Source organism: Ranitomeya imitator, chromosome 4 (assembly GCF_032444005.1).
Source record: "Ranitomeya imitator isolate aRanImi1 chromosome 4, aRanImi1.pri, whole genome shotgun sequence".
Lineage (NCBI taxonomy): Eukaryota > Metazoa > Chordata > Amphibia > Anura > Dendrobatidae > Ranitomeya > Ranitomeya imitator.
In genome coordinates this window covers 572,318,459-572,345,242 of record NC_091285.1, presented here as the reverse complement: position 1 = coordinate 572,345,242, position 26,784 = coordinate 572,318,459, and positions in this window count along the sequence as shown.

The following is a 26,784-nucleotide window of genomic DNA, read 5'->3' as shown; positions in this document are numbered from 1 at the left end:
CCTAGGGTGGAAATGCAGCATTTACCGGTGAATTTCAAAAATAAAAATAGATCATTATTTCCCCATAGCTGTGCCATATAGTGCTCTGCACCGTTCATTTTGCCCCATATCTGTGCCCCATACTGTGCTCTGCACTGTTCATTTTGTCCCATAGCTGTGCCATATAGTGCTCTGCACCGTTCATTGTGCCCCATATACAGTGCTCTGCACCGTTCATTGTGCCCCATAGCTGTGCCCATATACGGTGCTCTGCACCGTTCATTGTGCCCCAGAGCTGTGCCCATATACGGTGCTCTGCACCGTTCATTGTGCCCCATAGCTGTGCCCATATACGGTGCTCTGCACCGTTCATTGTGCCCCATAGCTGTGCCCATATACGGTGCTCTGCACCGTTCATTGTGCCCCAGAGCTGTGCCCATATACGGTGCTCTGCACCGTTCATTGTGCCCCATAGCTGTGCCCATATACGGTGCTCTGCACCGTTCATTGTGCCCCAGAGCTGTGCCCATATACGGTGCTCTGCACCGTTCATTGTGCCCCAGAGCTGTGCCCATATACGGTGCTCTGCACCGTTCATTGTGCCCCATAGCTGTGCCCATATACGGTGCTCTGCACCGTTCATTGTGCCCCATAGCTGTGCCCATATACGGTGCTCTGCAACGTTCATTGTGCCCCAGAGCTGTGCCCATATACGGTGCTCTGCACCGTTCATTGTGCCCCATAGCTGTGCCCATATACGGTGCTCTGCACCGTTCATTTTGCCCCAGAGCTGTGCCCATATACGGTGCTCTGCACCGTTCATTGTGCCCCAGAGCTGTGCCCATATACGGTGCTCTGCACCGTTCATTGTGCCCCAGAGCTGTGCCCATATACGGTGCTCTGCACCGTTCATTGTGCCCCATAGCTGTGCCCATATACGGTGCTCTGCACCGTTCATTGTGCCCCAGAGCTGTGCCCATATACGGTGCTCTGCACCGTTCATTGTGCCCCATAGCTGTGCCCATATACGGTGCTCTGCACCGTTCATTGTGCCCCAGAGCTGTGCCCATATACGGTGCTCTGCACCGTTCATTGTGCCCCATAGATGCTCCACATAAATCTCTGCCGCCGCTGCTGCTGCTGCAATAAAAAAAAAAGCACATACTCACCTCCCTTGATTGCAGCTCCCAGCGTCTCGTTCCGGCGCCTCCATCTTCCCGGCGTCTCTGCTCTGACTGATCAGGCAGAGGGCGCCGCGCACACTATATGCGTCATCGCGCCCTCTGACCTGAACAGTCAGAGCGCAGACGCCGGGAAGATGGAGGCGCCGGCCGGGAAGATGGAGCGACGCCCGGCGGCTGGAACGCGGACAGGTGAATATGCTATACTTACCTAGTCCTGGCGATCCTCGCGCTGTCCCTCTGCCTGGTCTTCGGTGCCGCAGCTTCTTTCTCTATCAGCGGTCACCGGCACCGCTGATTAGAGGAATGAATAGGCGGCTCCGCCCCTATGGGAGGTGGAGCCGCCTATTCATTTTTTTAATGAGCGGTCCAACGTGACTGCTGAAGAGGGGAAGACACTGCAGCACAGAAGCCCGTGGGACGGCAGGGACAGCGCGAGGATCGCTGGGACTAGGTAAGTATACCTCAGCGCCCTCACCCCCTCACCCGCCGACCCTGCCACCCACCTTGACTCGAGTATAAGCCGAGAGGGGCACTTTCAGCCCAAAAATTTGGGCTGAAAATTTCGGCTTATACTCGAGTATATACGGTACTTACCTGGTCCTGACATCCGGCTCCCTCTGCCTGTGACAGCTGTCTTCGGTGCCGCAGCTTCTTTCTCTAATCAGCTGTCACCGGCACAGCTGATTAGAGAAATGAATAGGCGGCTCCACCCCTATGGGAGGTGGAGCCGCCTATTCATTTCTCTAATGAGCGGTCTCACGTGACCGCTGAAGAGGGGAAGAAGCTGCAGCACCGAAGACCGTGGGACGGCAGGGGGAGCGCCAGGATCGCTGGAAGCAGGTAAGTATGCCTCAGCGCCCTCTCACCCTCACCCGCCGTCCCTGCCACCCACCTTGACTCGAGTATAAGCCGAGAGGGGCACTTTCAGCCCAAAAATTTGGGCTGAAAATCTCGGCTTATACTCGAGTATATACGGTACTTTAAAAAAAAGGACCGTACGGTGGCTCAGTGGTTAGCACTGCAGCTTTGTGGTCCTGGGTTCAAATCCCACCAAGGACAACATCTGAAAGGAGTTTGTATGTTCTGCCTGTGTTTGCGTGGGTTTCCTCCCACACTCCAAAGGAATACTGATAGGGACTATTGATTATGCCCCAGTGAGGACAGTGCTGACAATGTTTGTAAGGCTACGTTCACATTAGCGTTACGCTAATGTGCGTCGCTGTTGCGTCGGCGACGCAGCGGCGACGCGCCCCTATGTTTAACATAGGGGACGCGTGCGTTTTTTTGTTTGCGTTTTTCGACATGTGCGTCGTTTTCGACGCTAGCGTCGGACGCACGAAAATGCAACAAGTTGCATTTTTCGTGCGTCCGATTTTCGTCAAAAAACGACGCACGCGTCGCAAAACGCAGCGTTTTTGCGCGCGTCTTTGGTGCGTCGCGAGTTGCGTCGCCGTTGCGTCGCCGACGCACCGGCGCGCAACGCTAATGTGAACGTAGCCTAAAACGCTGCTGATTGAATGGTGCTATATAAATGAGTAAAAAAAATACTAAGGGGGAAATTCATCAAGCGTTGTTGCTAAAAAACTGGTGTACAAAAAGTAAAAATGTTGAGACTTTTAACATTTTAACACACTTTTCAGATAAGCGCTTAGCAGGAGGGAATAGGTCTTAACCCCTTCACTCCAAAACTAATTTTCACCTTTTTGACCAGGTCAAATTTTTCAAATCTTATGTCACTGAAGTATTCCATAGTTATTGTCAATACAATTGTCAAGACCAGAACCTTTGCCCCACGCTGGTCAAGTTCCAGAAGTCAGACCACGCCTATCAAGAGTCAGGACACAGCCCTCTCTGCCCCAGGCCTGGGAAGCGTCCGCCAACGGTAAAGCACCGAAGATCAGAGAGGAGACATCAACCAGAGGAGAAAGCCTGCGCTTACAGAGTGAACGGCATGAGTGAGCAGAGCCATCACTTCCAGCCACCACGTTTGATACCGGGGTCAGCCTTGGTTATTGCAACAGGTGGGCTGGGGGCCGGTGTTGGCACAGGAGGCTCAATGCTCCCTGATAGACTTTGTTAGGAGGACTTGCGGCCTAGTAGGGAAAACTCGATGACCCCTACTAAGGCTATTGTTGCAGAAAGAGCTAACGTGCTAACTCCCATGAACAGGAGTACCATCCCTGTCTAAAGAACATTAGCATAATTCTTGAGAGACTTGCCCCGCTATTCTAATTGTATTGTTTCATAGTTTATTGCTGTTCGCACTTTTTGATATTTCTGTCTCCTAATTACTGTGAATTTTCTGCTGTATTTGAGAGGATTAAACCATTCATTTACGGTTCCTGCCTCAAGCTTCCTGTGTGTTGCATTTGGAGCACCCGCCAGGGCCTTAGGGTACTCGGGCCAAGTCGGACAGTTCTTAAAGGCGTTGTGTCACGGCAGCAGTGACCCGGTCCATGACCCTGGGCGTCCAATAAAAGGGGAATTAAAGGGAAAAAGTAAAGTTTGAAGGGGAATTGTTCATGAAGCCACCCGTGGTATTGGGCAATGAGATGGTAGCTGACGCTGCAGTTCAGGTCTTCTGGGGCAGATGGTGATGCACCAAAGTTGGTACAGCTCTCCATGGGTAGAGCTATGCCCCAGGGCAGTTATGGTGTTAAATGTGATGGTTTTTGTTGTGGTGCAGGGCAGATGATGCAGTAATAATTCAGAGAACACAGCAGGGTGCAGTTTCCACACCTTTACTCACAGTTCTTAGATGCAGTCCCCAGCCGGGGTGCTGTGTCCTCCAGGTCAGTGGTCCAGCCAGCTCTCAAGTAATTTGGGATGCCCTTTACCAGGACTCCCTTTGTTATGTTCCTTTCCTGGCTGACTCGCTGCGTTTGTTCCCACCTCTCCTGCCCTGTGCCTTCACACACAGTGTCTAGCAGCCTCGGATCTTGTTGGGCGATGTCTGTCTAGTCCCCTTGGTCCCATGTGGCTGCCTTTTCAGCGAATGCGTGTGGATGTGGCTGTGGCACATACAGATACCACAGCCTCAGTCTTGCTAGCTGAGCCTTCTAGCTTTCCACTAGTCTTGGGGGGCCCGCTTTCCCCACTGCGACCTGGTCACTCCACCTGACTATGGTTGGTGTGGATGCGGGCCCCACAGGTGGATTCCTCATTACCTGTGCCCCTAGGACCCCTTCTCTCTCTTGTTTCTGTAGCTTCACCTTTCTCTAGCTCCCTCTCTCTGGGAGCTCCTTTCTGCACGTCTCACTCCATCTACTCCCTCTCACAGTCTGACTAACTTTCCCTCCAATTGTCACTACTCTTCTTGCCTGAGTGAGATCCCACCCCTTTCTCTAGGGTCTGCCCATCTTTCTAGGCTAAAGTGATATGATGTTGGATGTAAGTGTGTGGGTAGTGCCCCCTCCTTACCTGAGAGCGGAGACCCAGACTTCTGTATGAGGTGCAGTACCTCTGTGGCGACTGGACCTCAGAGGCGCAACACATTCGGTCTCCTGCTCTACAACTACAATCCTTCAAAGTATGCATAACAATATTCAAAAAGTTTGTTAACCCATCAGGTGTTTCAAAAGAATTAATGCAATTTTTTTTTTTTACTAAAATATTTCCTTAGCCCCAAATTTTTAATTTTCACAAGGATAAACATAGAAACAGGACCCCTCAATTTATTGTGAAATTTCTCTTGAGTCCAGTGATATGTGGCAGAAACTAGCGCATGGGTGCATAGCAATGCTTGGAATGGAAAGAATACTATTTGATTTTTACAGCTCAGCTTTGATGAAAAAGATTGTGGATCCTATGTCATATTTGTAGAGCCTTCTAGGTCCCAAAAGAGCAGAAACATCTCACAAGTGGCTCTATTTTTAAAACTAAACCACTCAAGGAAATCGGTAATGGGTGATGATCATCTTGAATACACAGATGCTTACAAAATTTCATAATATTGGGCTGTAAAAATCAAATAGTATGTTTTTTCCACAAAAATGTTGTTTTAGCCTCAAATTTCTCATTTTTGCTAGGGTAACAAGAGAAACTGAACAATAAATGTTGTGGTCCATTTTCTCCTGAGTACACTGATACCCACATATGGCCAGAAACTACTGTTTGGAAACACGGCAGGGTTCGGAAGAGAAGGAGCACCTTTTGATTACTACAGCGCAATTTTTTGCTGTAACAAATATCGGATGCCATGTCGCATTTAGAGAGCCCCTAACATGCCAAAACAGCATAAACCCCCAAGTGATCCAATTTTGGATACAACAAACCTCAAAGAATGCATGTAGGGATGTACTGAACATTTTAAATCCACAGGTGATTCACAGAATTTTATAACATTGGGCTATAAAAATTCAACATTACGTTTTTTCCATATAATTGTGGCTTCAGCCACAAATTTCTTATTTTCACAAGAGTAACAGGAGAAAATGGATGGCACAATTTGTTGTACGATTTCTCCTGAGTACAAAACCCCATATATGATTGTAAACTACTGTGTGGTCCCTGACCAGCCCACAGTTAATGTAAATGAGGCAATTTTCTGTAATGTTCCAGAGCATCCAAATTTTCCTCCTCCTGCTATTTTGCCTCATTCAGCCACTGCAAATCTCCTGCCACTTGACTGTCAGATAGTGATCTAGAAGTGACCCTGTTACTACTGTCAAGTCTTGACAGTAGTAACAGGGTCACTTCTAGATCACTATCCCAGGCTTGTTCCCAGGGCTCCAACGAGTATGAGAAAAATAAAGCCTCTGGTCACAAACTGTAACATTCCACACATTAGTCTAGAGTAGTGTTTCCCAACTCCGGTCCTCAAGAGCCACCAACAGGTCATGTTTTCAGTATTTCCTTATTATTGCATAGGTGATAATTGCATCACCTGCACATGCAATAATTCCATCGCCTATGCAATATTAAGGAAATCCGGAAAACATGACCTGTTGGTGGCTCTAGAGGACTGGAGTTGGGGAACACTGGTCTAGAACATCAAGATGCAGTAAAAGATCATTGAGGTGGCGATCCTGCAGCAACCAGGGCAGCAAACAATCCAGGAGACACGTGGTTAATAAAACAAAAAAATTTAATTAGAGATTGGCAGTATGTACAGTATTTACAAGCAGGTTTAAATCATAAGACAAAACGAGTTGTCATCTTTCCCACAAGTACTGATTACAACTTTAGACCTGGTTCTCGGGATAGGTGGCATATCCCCCACTCTGGCTTTCTTAGCCCTTGGGGATCTTCCTCACCTATAGCAGCATTTCTCGATTACAATACCTTCCACCTCTTGTGGTCTGAGTCCATCCTTTCATCTAGCTTCGCAAGCTGAGTGTGCCCCTGGCCCTACGACATTGATCTCGAGGTTGCCCTTGGCCATTAGAAGGAATCGTACAAAGGTATTTATGGCAATCTGCTGTCCTGAATATTGAGTTCACATTGTCCCCAGCAGCCCACTCTTCCTGCTGCATGTGCACTCCTGCCCTCACATACACTGCCCGTGACTTCCTGCCTCTGTTTCTAACATTCTGTTCGCCCTTCCATCTTGGCTGGCCACTTCAGTTAACCCTGTCCCAGCTAACTGTAGCCCCATGGGGTATTTTACCTGTACCACATACAAGTACATAAAACACATTAATCCTTGGGGGTCTGGGAGTAATCCATGAGCTTCCACCACCGTTACACAGATCTAGGGTGTATCCTTGTTTTTTCCATTACATAATCTTGGTATGGTCGAAAATTGTTCCACGGGTCATCTGGCAAGGAGCCAGAGATGCTTTAGCTGATGAGCAGGCCTGTAGAACTGTTAATTGTCAGGTTTTGCCTTTTGTCAGGTCCAGGCTGGGTGTGTTAATTGGTAATAGGCAGCTAATCATATTAATTATTTTATTTCTATAGCGCCAACATATTCCACAGCACTTTACATTTTAGAGGGGACTTGTACAGACAATAAAAGACATTACAACATAACAATAATCACATAAATCAACAGATATCAAGAGGAATGAAGGCCCTGCACACAAGCTTACAACCTATGAGGAAATAGTGGAGACACAAAAGGTGAATGGTAACAATTGCTTTTATTGCTCTGACCAGCCATAATGTAAGAAATCAGGTATTCATGTAATGTTGCATGAACCGGTTATCAGCCAGAATATGTAAAAGTACAGAAACAGAGGGCTATTAAATGCATAAAGCGTGTGAGACCATAATACGAGGAACCTGGTTATGGTTTAGATTTTGAATGGGCAACACAGGAATAGTTAAATAAATGTGTTGAAGAGGTAGGCCAGTCTGAAGAAATGCGTTTTTAGGGCATGCTTAAAACTGTGGGTATTGGAGATTAATCGAATTATCCTGGGTAGTGCATTCCAAAGAATTGGCGCAACACATGAGAAGTCTTGGAGACGGGAGTGGGAGGTTCTGATTATTGAGGATGTTATCCTCAGGTCATTAGCAGAATGGAGGGCATGGGTAGGGTGGTAAACTGAGACGAGGGAGGTGATGTACGGTGGTGCTGATCCGTGGAGTGCTTTGTTCGTGAGAGTGATAAGTTTATATTGAATTCTGGAGTGGATGGGTAACCAGTGCAATGACCGGCACAAGGTAAAAGCATTGGTGTAACGGTTGGTGAGGAATATGATCCTGACTGCAGCATTCAAGACATATTGGAGGGGGGGAGTTTGAAGGGGATAACCGTCAGCTTGTGGCCCAAGATGGTGCTCACTTAAATGATATAGGTTTGGATATTTTTCTTTCCTGCCTCCAGGATGTAGTTGAGCAAGCTTTATTTTTTCTTAGTGGGGGTCAGGGCTCGGTGTAGGTTTAGACAAGCATCTCTGTAGAGGTAAAATATCTGGTTGGAGATTCAAAGGAACTGAAAACTGACTTGCCCTCCGTGAGTCTGCTGGAGCATACCGTTTCCGTTCTCTGCTCGTTTTAAAAATAGCTTGAAAATAATCTTTAAATAAAGCTGTGGCCGACTCCGTCCATCAAAGTTTAATATGTTTCAGTGTATTTTTTACAATTCGGGAGTAAAGTTTATTGGGTTCACGTCTGTTCATATCAACAGTTGGATTGCATTTTCTGACTGGTGCTTAGGCAGCAAAATGATGTGCCATATTCACTGATGAATTTGGCACCTTTTTACGTCAGCTGACTTTCAATTTTATAAAACACCAGTCTTTATTAATTACCCCCTATATATTTTCCCAAAAAGTAAACTTGACGGGTTCCATTAACATTTCGCCTACATTTGAGCAGTACATTATTAGCAGGAAGAAAAAAAAGGTTCAGTTTAAAGAAGATGGCTGATCAAAATTTATATTTCATAAACCATCCTAATTACATATATTAAGATATATAAATGTATTAAAATACATACCAAACGCTTTCTTCTCTGGTTTCTAGCATTGTCCCACTCCTCTTCTTTGTTATCACACAGGGACTGTTGTGTGGGACTTTGTTACTTCCATCAATACAATATATGGTTCACACATAAATACGTGTGAGCCGGTTAGTCCGTTTGCAGGTCATATAGCCAAAAGAGGACAATTTTGTCTGGAAAGCAGACAAAATGGTGATCAGTAAGAATTTTAATGAACTTACACATCCTTAAAGAGGTAACTATTTTATGAAATATTAATTTGGTGAGACATAATGTTTAAGTTGAAATTTATTACATTAAAATCATTATTCCTAATGACAAATGAACACCTCTACACAGGTCCCATGAAGAAGAGCATGTGTGAGCCTATGCAGCACTTCTCTCTTCAAAGACTTTTGAAATACAATTGTGTAAAAATGTGTTTGCCTCCTTCCTGATTTCCTATTGTTTTGCATGTTGGTCACACTTAAATGTTTAAATTTAAATATTAGACAATGATAGCACAAGTAAACACAAAATGCAGTTTTAAATGAAGGTCTTTATTATTAAGGGAAAAAGAATTCCAAATCTCCAGGGTTCTGTGTGAAAGTGATTGCCCCCATCCTTAAAACATAAATTTACTGTGGTTTATCACATCAAATTCCTTAGCTACAGCCAGGCCTGATTGCTGCCACACCTGCACTTATTTTCAATCAAGAAATCACTTAAATAGGGCCTGTCTGACAAAGTGAAGTAGACCAAAAGATCCTCAAAAGCTAGACATCATGCCAAGATCCAAAGAAATTCTGGAACAAATGAGGAACAAAGTAATTGAGATCTATCAGTCTGGAAAAGATTGTAAAGCCATTTCTAAAGCTTTGAGACTCCAGCAAACCACAGTGAGAGCCATTATCCACAAATTACAAAAACATGGCTCAGTGATTAACATTTCCAGGAGTGACCGGCTGACCAAAATTATTCCAAAAGCGCAGCGATATCTCATCCAAGAGGTCACAAAAGACCCCACAACAACATCCAAATAACTGCAGGCCTTACTTGCCTCAGTTAAGGTCAGTGTTCATGACTCCACTATAAGAAAGAAACTGGATGAAAATGGTATGTATGGCATAGTTCCAAGACAAAAACCACTGCTGAGCAATAAGAACATAAAGGTTTGTCTAAGTTTTGCCAGAAAACATCTTGATGATCCCCAAGACTTTTGGGAGGAGAATACTCTGTGGACTGAGAAGACAAAAGTTTAAATTTTTTAGAAGGTGTATGTTGCATTACATCTGGCATAAATATAATACAGCATTTCAGAATAGGAACATCATACCAACAGTAAAATATGGTGGTGATAGTGTGATGGTCTGGGTCTGTTTTGCTGCTGCAGGACCTGGAAGACTTGCTGTTGTAAATGGAACCATGAATTCTGCTGTCTACCAAAAAATCCTGAAGGAGAATGTCCAGGCATCTGTTCATGACCTCACGCTGAAGCGCACTTGGGTTATTTAGCAGGACTATGCTCCAAAACACACCAGCAAGTCCTCCTCTGAATGGTTTAAGTAAAACAAAATTAAGACCTTGGAGTGGCCTAGTATAAGTCCTGACCTACATTCGATTGAGATGCTGTGGCACGACCTTAAAAAGTCAGTTCATGCTCCAATGTGGCTGAACTACAACAATTCTGGAAAGATGAGAGGGCCAAAATTCCTCCATTGCATTTTAAAAGACTCATTGCCAGTTATCGCAAACGCTTGATTGCAGTTGTTTCTGCTAAGGGTGGCCCAACCAGTTATTAGGTTTAGTGGGCAATCAGTTTCTCACACAGGGTCCTGTGGGATTGGATTTCCTTTTTCCCTTAACCCCTTTCTGACATATGACGTACTATCCCGTTGAGGTGGGGTGGGCCCATATGACCACCGACGGGATAGTACGTCATACGCGATCGGCCGCGCTCACAGGCCGATTGCGGCCGGGTGTCAGCTGCCTATCACAGCTGACATCCGGCACTAGGTGCCAGGAGCAGTCACGGACCGCCCCCGGCACATTTACCCCCGGCACACCGCGATCAAACATGATTGCGGTGTGCCGGCGGTATATGGAAGCATCGCGCAGGGAGGGGGCTCCCTGCGGGCTTCCCTGAGACCCCCGCAGCAACGCGATGTGATCGTGTTGCTGCGAGGGTCACTTACCTCTCCTCCCTGCAGCAGGCCCAGATCCAAAGTGGCCGCGGCATCCGGGTCCTGCAGGGAGGGAGGTGGCTTACAAAGTGCCTGCTCAGAGCAAAAAAATAAAAAAGTTATAGTCCTGAGAATAAAGCGATGCCAAAATAATTATTTTTTCTATAAAATAGTTTTTATCGTATAAAAACGCCAAAACATAAAAAAATGATATAAATGAGATATCGCTGTAATCGTACTGACCAGAAGAATAAAACTGCTTTATCAATTTTACCAAACGCGGAACGGTATAAACGCCTCCCCCAAAAGAAATTCATGAATAGCTGGTTTTTGGTCATTCTGCCTCACAAAAATCGGAATAAAAAGCGATCAAAAAATGTCATGTGCCCGAAAATGTTACCAATAAAAACGTCAACTCGTCCCGCAAAAAACAAGACCTCACATGACTGTGGACTCAAATATGGAAAAATTATAGCTCTCAAAATGTGGTAACGCAAAAAATATTTTTTGCAATAAAAAGCGTCTTTCAGTGTGTGACGGCTGCCAATCATAAATATCCGCTAAATAACCTGCTATAAAAGTAAATCAAACCCCCCTTCATCACCCCCTTAGTTAGGGAAAAATTAAAAAATTAAAAAAAGTATTTATTTCCATTTTCCCATTAGGGTTAGGGTTAGGGCTAGGGTTAGGGCTAGGGTTAGGGTTAGAGTTAGGGCTAGGGTTAGGGCTAGGGTTAGGGCTAGGGTTAGGGTTAGGGCTAGGGTTAGGGCTAGGGTTAGGGTTGGGGCTAGGGTTAAGGCTACAGTTAGGGTTGGGGCTAAAGTTAGGGTTAGGGTTGGGGCTAAAGTTAGGGTTAGGATTACATTCACGGTTGGGAATAGGGTTGGGATTAGGGTTAGGGGTGTGTCTGGGTTAGAGGTGTGGTTAGGGTTACCGTTGGGATTAGGGTTAGGGGTGTGTTTGGATTAGGGTTTCAGTTATAATTGGGAGGTTTCCACTGTTTAGGCACATCAGGGGCTCTCCAAACGCGACATGGCGTCCGATCTAAATTCCAGCCAATTCTGTGTTGAAAAAGTAAAACAGTGCTCCTTCCCTTCCGAGCTCTCCCGTGTGCCCAAACAGGGGTTTACCCCAACATATGGGGTTTCAGCGGGCTCAGGACAAATTGGACAACTTTTGGGGTCCAAATTCTCCTGTTACCCTTGGGAAAATACAAAACTGGGGGCTAAAAAATAACTTTTGTGGGAATTTTTTTTTTCACGGCTCTGCATTATGAACTGTAGTGAAACACTTGGGGGTTCAAAGTTCTCACAACACATCTAGATAAGTTCCTTGGGGGGTCGTTTCCAATATGGTGTCACTTGTGGGGGGTTTCTACTGTTTAGGTACATTAGGGGCTCTGCAAACGCAATGTGACGCATGCAGACCATTCCATCTAGGTCTGCATTCCAAATGGCGCTCCTTCCCTTCCGAGCCCTCCCATGCGCCCAAACGGTGGTCCCCCCCACATATGGGGTATCAGCGTACTCAGGACAAATTGGACAACAACTTTTGGGGTCCAATTTCTCCTGTTACCCTCGGGAAAATACAAAACTGGGGGCTAAAAAATAATTTTTGTGGGAAAAAATTTTTGTTTTATTTTTACGGCTCTGCATTATAAACTTCTGTGAAGCCCTTGGTGGGTCAAAGTGCTCACCACACATCTAGATAAGTTCCTTAGGGGGTCTACTTTCCACAATGGTGTCACTTGGTGGGGGTTTCAATGTTTAGGCACATCAGTGGCCCTCCAAACGCAACATGGCGTCCTATCTAAATTCCTGTCAATTTTGAATTGAAAAGTCAAACGGCGCTCCTTCCCTTCCGAGCTCTCCCATGCGCCAAAACAGTGGTTTACCCCCACATATGGGGTATCATCATACTCAGGACAAATTGGACAACTTTTGGAGTCCAATTTCTTCAATTACCCTTGGGAAAATAAAAAATTGGGGGCAAAAAGATAATTTTTGTGAAAAAATATGATTTTTTATTTTTAAGGTTCTGCATTATAAACTTCTGTGAAGCCCTTGGTGGGTCAAAGTGCTCACCACACATCCAGATAAGTTCCTTAGGGGGTCTACTTTCCAAAATGGTGTCACTTGTGGGGGGTTTCAATGTTTAGGCACATCAGTGGCTCTCCAAATGCAACATGGCGTCCCATCTCAATTCCTGTCAATTTTGCATTGAAAAGTCAAATTGCCCTCCTTCGCTTCCGAGCTCTGTTATGCGCCCAAACAGTGGTTTACCCCCACATATGGGGTATCGGCGTACTTAGGACAAATTGTACAACAACTTTTGAGGTCCATTTTCTCCTGTTACCTTTGGTAAAATAAAACAAATTGGAGCTGAAGTAAATTTTTTGTGAAAAAAAGTAAAATGTTCATTTTTATTTAAACATTCCAAAAATTCCTGTGAAACACCTGAAGGGTTAATAATCTTCTTAAATGTGGTTTTGAGCACCTTGAGGGGTGCAGTTTTTAGAATGGTGTCACACTTGGGTATTTTCATCACATAGACCCCTCAAAATGACTTCAAATGAGATGTGGTCCCTAAAAAAAAAAAAGGTGTTGTAAAAATGAGAAATTGCTGGTCAAATTTTACCCCTTATAACTCCCTAACAAAAAAAAATTTTGGTTCCCAAATTGTGCTGATGTAAAGTAGACATGTGGGAAATGTTACTTATTAAGTATTTTGTGTGACATAGCTCTGTGATTTAATTGCATAAAAATTCAAAGTTGGAAAATTGCAAAATTTTTAAAATTTTTGCCAAATTTCCGTTTTTTTCACAAATAAATGCAGGTAATATCAAAGAAATTTTACCACTTTCATGATGTACAATATGTCATGAGAAAACAATGTCAGAATCACTGGGATGTGTTGAAGCGTTCCAGAGTTATAACCTCATAAAGGGACAGTGGTCAGAATTGTAAAAATTGGCCTGGTCATTAACGTGCAAACCCCCCTTGGGGGTAAAGGGGTTAATAATAAAGATCTTCATTTAAATACTGCATTTTGTGATTACTTGTGCTATCTTTGTCTAATATTTACATTTGTTTGATGAGATGAAACATTTAAGTCTGACAAAAATGAAAAAAAAAAGGAAATTAGGAAGGTGCAAACACTTTTTCATACAACTGTACCTGAGCAGATCGCTCAGCTATATCTGTCAAATCCATTAGATATTAAATAAACTGTCTTTGTGCTTGCATGACCACCGCTATATTTAAAAGTGGCATGAGACCTCCAATAATCATACATTATCACGTATCTGGAGATAAGTGATAAATGTATGTGGTCAACTCGTTCAATAACTTATAGTTTTTTTTATATGAATATGCATGTGTCAATAATTGAGTGAGAATGTCCTCCATGACTGGCTATACTGAATCTTTTCCCACAAAAATTACTTTTCCACTGTCCAGGTGGCTGCAGAAGGTGGACAAAGTCAGATTTCTGAGAAGGTGTTGTAGAAGGGCTGAATTTACCATCTTATCAAAATGAAATGAGTTTTCTGGACTTTGTCAATGAAGATTATTGAATAAAACAAGGTCATGAATGGGGACTGTGTACTCCTAGATCATTCTATCAATGTAATCCAAGGAAATCCACTAGAGTGCTGCCTTTTTTTCCTTAGTTTAAAATCATTTGGACAATTGAGTGATTGTCTTTAGGCGTTTACCCACATTGATTTGTACAAGAGCTACTTTAATTCTTGTGTGAATACCTATCTATCCACTTTTTCTGCATAAATATACCGCTTGTAAATATAAAGAGTAAATCTTCAGACCTGCAATCCCCTAAACCATAGGACAGAATATTGTAAAGTGTGATCAAGTACTGTCCTCTGTTCGCTTAACTTTATTGACAGAGTCCCGGAGAAACCCTTAAATTCAGCTTTTCACTTAGTAAAAACCCTATTAAACTTGTGAAGTTGGAACATTTGTATTCTATATTTTGAAGATGCCAGTGTTCCTTCAGGTGGATATGGCGGAATTATTTCAAGTCACCACTATGTGTTATAGCAGATTCATGAATAGTTTATAGGCTTTGTAATCAAGTCAAGCATTAGTCTCTTGGATCCAGACTATACGCCTGCAACCTGTTTACATCCATTCTTATGGAGGGACAGTTAATTGAATTCCATACATCTCTCTCTGAAGAGCTACGGAATATTAACCCTTAGAAGGTTAGACGCTACTCAGATGCCTATTTGTCAGCGGTTTGCCATCCTCATGGAGAAAAACGGCCTCGCTGTGAAAATAATGAATGGCGGGACTTGGTTGTGCAGAGCCTACAATTAAATTCTGATGTGCCGAACATGACAAATTATTTATGACTACTGAATATAGTTAATGACATTTTTATACTCACGTTGTATCCATGCCTGTAGTATTATTTTAATCGCCATCGAATTTCTTCAATTTTCTTTAGTACTGATTTTCTGAACCATTTTTAACTCTCCATTTACACAATCTATATTCTAGTCTGCTGTAACAGAATAAGTGGATCATGAGCACTTTCTTTACTTTGATTGAAAGTGCCGTTCAGGGATGAAATTGAAAGCATTTTTCTCTGTCTTGGGAATGACAGTGCAGACAACGCCCGAGGGGCAGCTAGACCTGGATGTTTGAGCATCTGCAGAATGGTATTTGCAAAATGATATTGTGAGGTTTTGGGTTCATAGACGAGTCTCTTGGAAGTAGAGCTAAAGAACAGTAAACACAATGAATAACATTATGACACAGAGGTGCAAAAAGGAAAAAATGGCTCCTGATCCAATATCATTCTCTACTCTTTTCTAATAATTTACATAAGATTGAATATTAACTCCTTCATCCCCGAACCTGTTTTCACCTTCCTGACCAGGCCAAATTTTACAATTCTGATCAGTATAATTTATGGGAAGAAATAACTCGGGGATGCTTCAACATATCCCGCTGACTCGAGACTGTTTTTACATGACATGTTGTACTTCATGTTAATGCTAAATTTTGGTCAATATTTTTTGTGTTTATATATTAAAACTAGCTGAAGAGCCCGGCGTTGCCCGGGCATAGAAACTAACTGTGGTTAGTTATAGCACCTCACTTCTCTCATTTTCCCATCACGCCTCTCATTTTCCCCTCACATCTCTCATTTTCCCCATCACATCTCTCATTTTCCCCCTCACACCTGTCATTTTGACCTCACACCTGTCATTTTCCCCTCATTATATACCTGTATGTCCTCTTCCGAGTATATACCTGTGTCATCTCCTGTATATAATATATACCTGTATGTCATCTCCCCTGTATATAGTATATACCTGTATGCCATCTCCTGTATATAATATATACCTGTATGTTACCTCCCCCTGTATACAGTATATACCGGTGTGTCATCTCCTCCTGTATATAGTATAAACCTGTATGTCATCTCCTGTATATAATATATACCTGTATGTCATCTCCTCCTGTATATAGTATATACCTGTGTGTCATCTTCTCCTGTATATAGTATATACCTGTGTGTCATCTCCTCTGTATATAGTATATTCCTGTATGTCATCTCCTCCTGTATATAGTATATTCCTGTATGTCATCTCCTCTGTATATAGTATATACCTGTATGTCATCTCCCCTGCATAGAGTATATTCCTGTATGTCATCTCCTCCTGTATATAGTATATTTCTGTATGTCATCTCCTCCTGTATATAGTATATACCTGTATGTCTTCTCCCCTGTATAGAGTACATACCTGTGTCATCTCTTCCTGTATATAGTATATACCTGTGTCATCTCCTCCTGTATATAGTATATACCTGTGTGTCATCTCCTCCAGTATATAGTATATACCTGTGTGTGATCTCCCCTGTATATAGTTTATAGCTGTATGTCATCTCCTCTTATATATAATATATACCTGTATGTCATCTCCTCCTGTATATAGCATATACCTATGTGTCATCTCCTCCTATATATAGTATATATACGTGTGTCATCTCCCCTGTATATAGTATATTCCTGTATGTCATCTCCTCCTGTATATAGTATATTCCTGTATGTCATCTCCTCCTGTATATAGAATATACCTGTATGTCATCTCCTCCTGTGTATAGTATATACCTGTGTCATCTGCTCCTGTATATAGTTTATACCTGTGTCATCTCCTCCAGTATATAGTATATACCTGTGTCATCTCCTCCTGTATAAAGTATGTACCTGTGTGTCTTCTCCCCTATATATAGTATATTCCTGTATGTCATCTCCTCCTGTATATAGTATATTCCTGTATGTTATCTCCTCCTGTATATATGTTGTGAATTCTGCTTTTGAGCTCCCTCTGGTGGTAGTAGATGATAATGCAGTTGTTCCTGGGCTGCAGTCTTGGACAGGTGTATCTGCTAATTGCAGTTCTGACTGGGGTATTTAGGCTTGCAGGACTCATTAGTCCTTCTAGTTGTCAATGTTTTTTGGGATATGATGGATCTCTGTCTGGCTTTTCCTACTTGGCTGCCATTTCAGCAAAGATAAGTGTCTGTTTCTTTTTCTGTGGCACACAGGCTGTGTGCTTGTTTTTGATTGTATTCCTGCTCTGAATGTAGAATTCGCTGGAGTTGCAGATATACGCTCCTACGTCTTTAGTTAGATGGAGGAAGTTTTTGTATATTCTGCTGTGGATATTTTTGAAGGGTTTTAATACTGACCGCACAGAACTCTGTCCTATCCTGTCCTATTTTAGCTAGAGTGGCCTCCTGTGCTAAATCCTGTTTTTCTGCCTGTGAATGTTTTTTCCTCTCCGACTCACGCCAATATTTGTGGGGGGCTGTCTATCCTTTGGGGTTCTGCTCTGAGGCAAGATAGTATTCCTATTTCCATCTTTAGGGGTATTTAGTCCTCCGGCTGTGACGAGGTGTCTAGGATTGGTTAGGTACACTCCACGGCTACTTCTAGTTACGGTGTTAAGATCAGGATTTGCGGTCAGTATAGTGACCACCTACTCCAGTGAAAGTTTTCAAGCTGCTCCAAGGTCACCGGATCATAACAGTATAGTACAGTTATATGAAAAAGTTTGGGCACCCCTATTAATCTTAAGCTTAATGTTTTATAAAAAAAATTTTTTTGCAACAGCTATTTCAGTTTCATATATCTAATAACTGTTGGACACAGTAATGTTTCTGCCTTGAAATGAGGTTTATTGTACTAACAGAAAATGTGCAATCTGCATTCAAACAAAATTTGACAGGTGCATAAGTATGGGCACCCCACCAGAAAAGTGACATTAATATTTAGTAGATCCTCCTTTTGCAAAAATAACAGCCTCTAGTCGCTTCCTGTAGCTTTTAACGAGTTCCTGGATCCTGGATGAAGGTATTTTTGACCATTCCTATTTACAAAACAATTCCAGTTCAGTTAAGTTTGATGGCCGCTGAGCATGGACAGCCCTCTTCAAATGATCCCACAGATGTTCAATGATATTCAGGTCTGGGGACTGGGATGGCCATTCCAGAACAGTGTAATTGTTCCTGTGCATGAATGCCTGAGTAGATTTGGAACGGTGTTTTGGATCATTGTCTTGCTGAAAGATCCATCCCCTGCGTAACTTCAACTTTGTCACTAATTCATGAACATTATTGTCAAAAATCTGCTGATACTGAGAGGAATCCATGCGTCCCTCAACTTTAACAAGATTCTCGGTGCCGGCATTGGCCACACAGCCCCAAAGCATGATGGAACCTCCACCAAATTTTACTGTGGTTAGCAAGTGTTTTTCTTGGAATGCTGTGTTTTTTGGCCGCCATGTATAACGCCTTTTTGTATGACCAAATAACTCAATCTTGGTTTTATCAGTCCACAGGACCTTCTTCCAAAAAGAAATTGACTTCTCCAAATGTGCTTTTGCATACCTCAGCCGACTCTGTTTGTGGCGTGCTTGCAGAAACGGCTTCTTTCGCATCACTCTCCCATACAGCTTCTCCTTGTGAAAAGTGTGTTGTATAGTTGATCGATGCACAGTGACACCATTTGCAGCAAGTTGATGCTGCAGTTCTCTGGAGGTGGTCTGAGGATTGTCCTTGACTGATCTCACCATTCTTCTTCTCTGCCTTTCTGATGTTTTTCTTGGCCTGCCAATTCTGGCCTTAACAAGAACTGTACCTGTGTTCTTCCATTTCCTTACTATGTTCCTCACAGTGGAAATTGGCAGGATAAATCTCTGAGACAGCTTTTTGTATCCTTCCCCTGAACAACTATGTTGAATAATCTTTGTTTTCAGATCATTAGACAGTTGTTTTGAGGAGCCCATGATGCCACTCTTCAGAGGAGATTCAAACAGGAGAACAACTTGCAAGTGGCCACTTTAAGTAGCTTTTCTCATGATTGCATATACCTGGCTATGAAGTTCAAAGCTCAATGAGGTTAGAAAACCAAAAAAAGTGCTTTAGTAAGTCAGTAAAAAGTAGGTAGGAGTATTTAAAACAAGAAAATGATAAGGGTGCCCATACTTATGCACCTGTCAAATTTTGTTTGAATGCAGATTGCACATTTTCTGTTAGTACAATAAACCTCATTTCAAGGCAGAAACATTACTGTGTCCAACAGTTATTAGATATATGAAACTGAAATAGCTGTTGCAAAAAAAACAATTTTTATAAAACATTAAGCTTAAGATTAATAGGGGTGCCCAAACTTTTTCATATAACTGTACTGGTCACTACAAGGTACTGGTCACTACAACGGCAGTTTGCAATTTTCACTCAGCAACATCCAGAGCTGCCTGTTTCTGGAAAACACCTGTGGAATCAAAATCGTCACTACAGCTGTAGATAAATTCCCAAAGGGTTATAATTTCCAAAATGGGGTCACTTGAGGAGGGATTATGCTTTTCTAGCACTTAGGGGCTCTTTATATGGAATCCACAAAGTCTAGTCTAGGAAAATCTGGGCTCCAAGAGGCACTCCATATGGCAAAGTAGTACTGTACAGCCACATATGGAGTATTTCTACATTCAGCAGAAATTGTGGGACAAATTTTGGTGCCATTATTAACCATTTCCCAGTGTGAAAATGTAAAACTCGGTGCTAACACACAATCTTGGTGGTAAAAATGTTAATTATTTTTTCTTCACTTCCCAATGGTATACAAGTTTGTGACACACCTGTGGTGTCCATATAATCACTGCGCCCCTAGATGAATTTATTGAGAGGCTAATTAGTAAGATTGAGTCACTTATGGGGGGTCTGCTTTTCCAGCACCTCAGGGGCTCTGCCAATGTGACATGGTACCCTGAAACCACTGCAGCAAAATCTGCACTGTAATATGGCACTGCTTCCCTTCTGAGCTTTGCACTGTGCCTCAAAAGCAGTTTTCAAACACTTATAGGGTATCGGTGAACACAGGAGAAATTGCACAACAAACTTTGGGAGTCCATTTTCTCCTTTTTTCCTTGTGAAAATACAAAATTTGGACCTAAAAAATTTTTTTGTGGGACAAATCTGATTTCTTTTATTTTCATGGCTTAATGTTATAAACTTCTGTGTAGCACCTGGGGGGTTCAAGGTGCTCAATATACATGTAGATAAGGTCCCAAAAGGGTTTTGTTTCCAAAATGATGTCCCTTGTGGGGGGTTTTCACTGTTTAGGCACATCAGGGGCTCTTCAAACGTGACATGGTGTCCGCTAATTATTCCATCAAATTTTGCATTCCAAAAGCCAATAGTCGCTCCTTCCCTTCCAAGCCCTGCCGTGCGCCCAAACAGTTGTTTTCCTCCACATATTGGGCATCGGCGTACTCAGGAGAAATTGCACAACAAACTATATAGTGCAATTTCTCATTTTACCCTTATGTAAATGCAAAATATGTAGCTAAAAAGATTTATTTGGAAAAATGTAATTTTTTTTGTTTCCACGGCTCTACGTTATAAATTTTTGTGAAGCACCTGTGAGTTCAAGGTGCTCAATACACAATCTAGATAAGTTCCTTAAGGGGTCTAGTTTCCAAAATTGTGTCTCTTGGTGGGGGTTTCCACTGTTTAGGCACATCAAGGGCTCACCAAATGTGACAAGGCAACCGCTAATTATTCTATCATATTTTACATTCAAAAAGTGAAATGGTGCTCCTTCCCTTCCGAGCCCTGCTGTGTACCCAAACAGTAGGTTTTGCCCACATATCGAGTATCAGAATGCTCAGAAGAAATTGCACAATAAAATGTATGGTCCATTTTCTCCTGTTACCCTTGCAAAAGTAAAAAATAGGTCTACAGGAAAATTTTTGTGAAAGAAAAGTAAATGTTTATTTTTTCCTTCCACATTCAAAAAATTCCTGTGAAGCACCTGAAGGGTTAATAAACTTCTTTAATGTGGTTTTGAGTACCTTGAGGGATGCAGTTTTTAGAATGGTGCCACTTTGGGGTATTTTCTTTCATATAAAATTTTTTGAAACATTAGAAATCGCTGGTCAACTTTTAACCCTTATAACTTTCTAACAGAAAAAAATTTGGTTCCAAAATTGTGCTGATGTAAAGCAGATATGTGGTAAATGTTATTTATAGACTATTTTGTACGATAAGACTCTGATTTAAGGGCATAAAAATTAAAAGTTTGAAAACTGCAAAATTTTAAAAATTTTCGTCAAATTTCCATTTTTTTCACAAATAAATAATATCGAAGAAATTTTACAGCTATCATAAAGTAAAATATGTCATGAGAAAACATTCTCAGAATCACCGGGATCCGTTGAAGCGTTCCAGAGTTATTACCTCATAAAGTGACTGGTCAGAATTGTAAAAATTGGCCCGGTCATTAAGGTGAAAACAGGCTTCCTCTCAAAGGGGTTAATGATGCTGGCCTTACATCCAGGCTGACTGATAAGTGTAGGAGTTGCAATTAGAACAACAGCCTGAAAGCTTAGATCCACAACCGATGTGATGAAAATTGTAATTGAGGTATCAATGGATCAAAGAAATCTGTTGTTTAGTGTTCAGTGTATTTATAGAATTGACTCAATACACACAAGACGTCCATGTGTGAAGGGCTATTTCATGGGAAACCAATTAATCTGTCAGAATCTTTTTGGAACATCAGCAGAAACTGGAGCACCTGGATGAAACATACAGCGAAAACATATTCACACCACACAGATGGTGACCTGCTTAAAATGCACATTCACCAAATGAATTTAACTTGTATACCCTGGATCTGATGTATAAGGCCAGTCTCACATGTCAAGTACCGGAAGAAACGGTCCCGAAGCTATCCGTGTCCGTGTGTGCACGTAGGCCATCCGTGTGCTATCCGTGTGTCCGTGTTTATCGTCTGTTTGCTGTCCGTGTGTCCGTGTCCATGTATTGAAACAATTTGTTTCAATTTTAACCCTATGACATTAAGAAAAAGCACACGGACAGCACACGGATGGCATCCGTGTGTGATACGTGTTTACACGCACCCATTGACTTTAATGGGTCCATGTGATCCGTGCGCTCCCACGAACACTGACATGTCTCCATTAGGGTTGAGCGACATTTAGTTTTTTAGGGTCGAGTCGGGTTTTGCGAAACCCGACTATCTCAAAAGTCGAGTTGAGTGAAATCGGCTGATTATCGCGAAAAGTCGGGGATCGACCGAAACAGGAAACCCAATGCAAGTCAATGGGGGAGCATAGTCGGCAGTGAGTGGAGGCCAGGAAAACACCTACAGTGCCCATTTTAATGGCAAAAACATCCATTCTTGGTACTGAAGCTTGTCAATCTTAATTTACCTTATAATAATAGTTAGGCATTGGACATTGGGGGTCATTTGGCTAAAGTTGTGGGGGGTATGGCTGGGTCAAGTATTTAGTGGGCCCAGGAAACGTGGACCACGTCACGGCAGTGGAGCAGGGAGAGGTAAGTATTTCAACTTTGCAAGTCCTGTGATCCTGAGCAAGCAGGGGGGGCCCACTCGTTCGCATTGGCACTGGCAAAAGGGCACCTAAAAGTACGGCGGTGTGTTTGCACGGCGGGGGCGCCTTCCACCGGCAGCGACACTTTTGCGTACTATGAGGGGCCCTGTGCCAGTGACGTCGCCAACGAGTATTCACCTGATGAAGGAACCTGCACTTTCATCTGCACCTTCCTCTTTGTCCCCGTGTAAGGTGGTATAGTATGCGGGAAGGGGAACCTCACTTTCAGCAGGGTCAGAATCTGGCTGTGTAGCGTGCAAGGGGAATGTAGTGGTCTGGGTCAATGTACCAGCAGAGTCATCAAGCACTGGCTGGGCAATGGGCAGGATGAGGAGGAAACACAGATATAGTCCCAAATACAAAAGTAGGTTAAAAGCAGTTCAAAATTGGTAACAGGACTAAACAGGCAGCATTGCTTTGTTCAGTGGAGGACAACTGTAATGAGAGGCTGACCAAGTGAGTAGGCCCAAATCAGTAAGTAGTCTAAATGCAGTTCAAAATTGGTAACAGTAGTAAACAGGCGGCACTGCTTTGTTCAGTGGAGGAGAACAGCAAGGAGCGGCAGACACCGTTAGTAGGCCCCAACCCAACTAGTAGGCCAAATGCAGTGTTATATTAACAACTACTTAATGAGAGCATGAAGATCGAAGTTCAGGACAGGAAACCAGGAGAACAGCAAGGAGCGCAGACACCGTTAGTAGGCCCAACCAAACTAGTAGCCCCACTGCATTTGTTCCATTTAACAACTATTTAACAAGGGCCTGAAGATAGAAGCTCAGGAAAGAAAACCAGGAGAACACCTTGGAGCGGCAGACACGGTTAGTAGGCCCCAACCAAACTAGTAGCCCCACTGCAGTTTTAAAATTCCGATAGGCTGAAAACCTGACAATTGCAGGTCATTTTTTTTAAGAGGACAGCTGTATTGAGTGGCACAGACAGACACTGCTAGTAGGCCTTACACCACAAAGTTGGCTTGATGCAGGTTTAAAAAAAGGTTACATGGGTACACAGGCAGCATTGGTGTGGTCAGTGGAGGACTATTGGAAGGAGGGACCGCAGACAGACTTAGTAGGCCTAAAATAAAAAAGGAGGCTCTATGCACTTTTAAATAGGTTCCAGGGGTACACATGCAGCATTGGTGTGGTGAGCGGAGGAGTATTGGAAGGAGGGACCGCAGACAGACTTAGTAGGCCTAACATAAAAAAGTAGACTCAATGCAGTTTCAATTATCTTGTTTTACAGTATTACTGTTTTACAGTATTGTTTCTGTGGCAGAAAATGACAGACAAATACCACAGACTGGACTGGTACAGATGCACAGATTTGCCAATATTAATCTCCCCTTTTTGTTTTTATATGGAAGGCTAGTGAATAAATCTGGCCCACTGATTTACAGTATTGTTTCTGTTGCAGAAAATGACAGACAGATACCACAGACTGGAATGGTACAGATGCACAGATTTGCCAATATTAATCTCCCCTTTTTGTTTTTATATGGAAGGCTAGTGAATAAATCTGGCCCACTGATTTACAGTATTGTTTCTGTGGCAGAAAATGACTGACAGTGTTGTGAATTCTGCTCTTGGGCTCCCTCCGGTGGTTATGAGTGGTAGTGCTGCTGTCTTTGGATCGCAGCATTTATCAGGTGTGTCCACTTATTGCAATTTGGTCTGGGCTATTTAATCTTGCTTGATCCTTTAGTCAGTGCCAGTTGTCCATTGTTTTTGGAGGATTCACATCCCTGACTGGTCTCTCCTGTTTGCTGTTCTTTTCAACAAAGATAAGTTCTGGCTTTGTTTTTGCTGTCCACATGCTGTGGGCCTTATAGTTCTGTGCATTTTCATGTTTTGTCTTGTCCAGCTTTTCTGTGTTAGGATTTTTTGCAGCCAAGCTGTATCTCTGGAGATGCAGATATACCCTCCATGTCTTTAGTCAGATGTGGAGATTTGTATTTTCTGTGGTGGATATTTTCTAGTACTGACCGCATAGTACTCTGTCCTATTCTTTCTTTTTAGCTAGAAAGGCCTCCTTTGCTAAATCCTGATTTCAGTCTGCGTATGTCATTTCCCTCTCCTCTCACAGTCAATATTTGTGGGGGGCTGTCTATCCTTTGGGGATTTTCTCTGAGGCAAGATAGTTTTCCCGTTTCTATCTTTAGGGGAAGTTAGTCCTTAGGCTGTGTTGAGGTGTCTAGGGAGTGTTAGGTACATCCCACGGCTACTTCTAGTTGCGGTGCTAAGTTCAGGGTCTGCGGTCAGTACAGGTACCACCTTCTCCAAGGTACGTCACATGCTGCTCCTAGGCCACCAGATCATAACAGTACAACTGGCCAACAATGAGTTAAACGCATCTCAGAAGAAGGGAAGAAAAGTGCGGAGCCATTTTTTTTCTGTAGTCTGTTTTGTCTTTCCTTCCCTCTTTTCCTCTGGGTGGCTCAGGAGTTAGGCGCTGGCATGGAGGTTCAGGAATTGGTTTCTCGTGTGGATCAACTTGCGGCTAGAGTACAGGGTATTTCCGATTATATTGTTCAGACTCCGGTTTTAGAGCCTAGAATTCCAACTCCTGATTTGTTTTTTGGGGACAGGTCCAAATTTTTGAGCTTTAAAAATAATTGTAAACTGTTTTTGCTCTGAAACCCCGTTCTTCTGGTGACCCCATTCAGCAGGTTAAAATTGTTATTTCCCTGCTGCGTGGTGATCCTCAGGATTGGGCATTTTCCTTGGAATCTGGGAATCCTGCTTTGCTTAATGTAGACACCTTTTTTCAGGCGCTAGGGTTATTGTATGATGAACCTTATTCAGTGGATCATGCAGAGAAGACCTTGTTGGCCCTGTGTCAGGGTCAAGAAGCGGCAGAATCGTATTGCCAGAAATTTAGAAAATGGTCTGTATTGACTAAATGGAATGAGGATGCCGTGGCGGCAATTTTCAGAAAGGGTCTTTCTGAATCCGTTAAAGATGTTATGGTGGGGTTCCCCACGCCTGCTGGTCTGAGTGAGTCTATGTCTCTGGCCATTCAGATTGATCGGCGCTTGCGCGAGCGCAGAGTTGTGCACACTGTGGCGTTTTCCTCCGAGCGGAGCCCTGAGCCTATGCAGTGTGATAGGATTTTGTCTAGTGCTGAACGACAAAGATTCAGGCGTCAGAATAGGTTGTGTTTTTACTGCGGCGATTCTGCTCATGTTATTTCTGATTGCCCTAAGCGTACTAAGATAATCGCTAGTTCTGTTACCATCAGTACTGTACAACCTAAATTTCTGCTATCTGTGACCTTGATCTGCTCATTATTGTCATTTTCTGTCATGGCATTTGTGGATTCAGGCGCCGCTCTGAACTTAATGGACTTAGAATTTGCCAGACGTTGTGGTTTCCCCTTGCAGCCTTTGCAGAACCCTATTCCTTTAAGGGGCATTGATGCTACACCGTTGGCTAAAAATAAACCTCAGTTTTGGACACAGCTGACCATGCGCATGGCGCCAGCCCATCAGGAAGATTGTCGTTTTCTGGTGTTGCATAATTGGCATGATGCTATTGTGCTAGGTTTTCCATGGTTACAGGTACATAATCCGGTGTTAGATTGGAAATCTATGTCTGTGACTAGTTGGGGTTGTCAGGGGGTTAATGGTCATGTTCCTCTGATGTCAATTTCCTCTTCCCCCTCTTCTGAAATTCCTGAGTTTTTGTCTGATTTCCAGGACGTATTCGATGAGCCCAAATCCAGTTCCCTTCCACCGCATAGGGACTGTGATTGTGCTATTGACTTGATTCCAGGCTGTAAGTTCCCTAAGGGCCGACTTTTCAACCTGTCTGTGCCAGAACATGCTGAGCTATATTAAGGAGTCTTTGGAGAGGGGGCATATTCGGCCATCTTCTTCACCATTGGGAGCAGGTTTTTTTTTGTTGCCAAGAAGGATGGCTCCTTGAGACCTTGTATTGATTATCGCCTCTTGAATAAGATCACGGTCAAATTTCAATACCCTTTGCCTTTGCTTACTGATTTGTTTGCTAGGATTAAGGGGGCTAGTTGGTTTACTAAGATTGACCTTCGAGGGGCATATAATCTTGTTCGTATTAAGCAGGGTGACTAATGGAAAACTGCATTTAATACACCCGAAGG